Raw genomic sequence first — 1,051 nt, forward strand, 5'->3', positions numbered from 1 at the left:
ATTTTCATCACAAAACCTAACATGCTTTGCTCTGTAGAAACTGACAAAATGATTCTAAATGCACTTGTATATACAAAGTAACTAGAATATCTGAAGCTATCTTAAAAAGAAAAACAGCATGTAATCTCAGCACTCAGGAGGCTGAGGCAGGAGAATCAAGCCCACCCTGAGCTGCATAGCAAAAGTGTCTCAAAAAGTAAAAAAAAAAAAAAAAAATTAAGAGGAAGAAAAGAAAGAAGAGGAGAAGAGGAAGAAGAAAAAAAAAAAGAGGAAGGGTGGCATGCGTGGGGCAAGGCAGAGGAGGGCAGGGAAGAGAGATGAGGAGAGGGTAAAGGAGGAAAGGGGAAGGGACAGGAGGGGAATAGAGGGAAGGGCAAAACCCAATTTGGATAGTTTACCCTTCCTAGTTTTAATGGAGCTTTATGCCTATAGCAATCAGAATTGTGTGGGTACAAGATCAAGGCCAAGGGGGGAGGGGAGGTGCCCAGAAGTACACCTATGCATATGCTGTCATCAACTTTTGACAAGGACACCAAAAACCAATTCGATGATTAAACCCAAGTTTTCAAAACACTGCTCCACAATTGGTTAGCCACACGGAAATTTAAGCCTAATCCAAAATTGGTTTGAAGAACATCACAGACTTTAGCACAAAAATTGAAACTATGAAATTTCTAGAAGAAAATACAGGATAGCTTTGTCATCCTATCCAAAAAATAAACAAAATGTATCAACATTAAGAATATTTTCTCTTCAGGGCTCAGGAGATAGCTCAGTAAAGTAAGTGCTTGCTTGGCAAGCGCAAGGTCCTGAGTTCAATTCCTGGTACCATAAAAAAAAAAAAAAAAAGAGTATTTTCTCTTAGAAAGACACTATTGAGCAAATGAAAAGATAAACATTAGAAGAAATGTTAGGACCTGCAAGATAGCTCAGTAGATTAAGCACCTGCTTAGGCAAACACAGGGACCAGGGTTCCATTCCCAGTCTGCATGAGCCAGTCTCGCACACTGAGCCTGCTACTGAGTCCAGTCTTGGTGGTGCACATCTGTAA

The 1,051-nt window shown here is 40.2% G+C and overlaps 1 protein-coding gene across 1 annotated transcript in view; it reads right to left on the reverse strand.

The window, feature by feature from the left end:
- Nucleotides 1-1,051, reverse strand: part of Asph (aspartate beta-hydroxylase) — a 263,046-nt gene that overhangs the window by 249,642 nt on the left and 12,353 nt on the right. The gene's annotated exons all lie outside the window — the stretch shown is intronic.

This window comes from Octodon degus, unplaced genomic scaffold (assembly GCF_000260255.1).
Source record: "Octodon degus isolate 3935 unplaced genomic scaffold, OctDeg1.0 scaffold00152, whole genome shotgun sequence".
In the NCBI taxonomy this organism is placed as follows: domain Eukaryota; kingdom Metazoa; phylum Chordata; class Mammalia; order Rodentia; family Octodontidae; genus Octodon; species Octodon degus.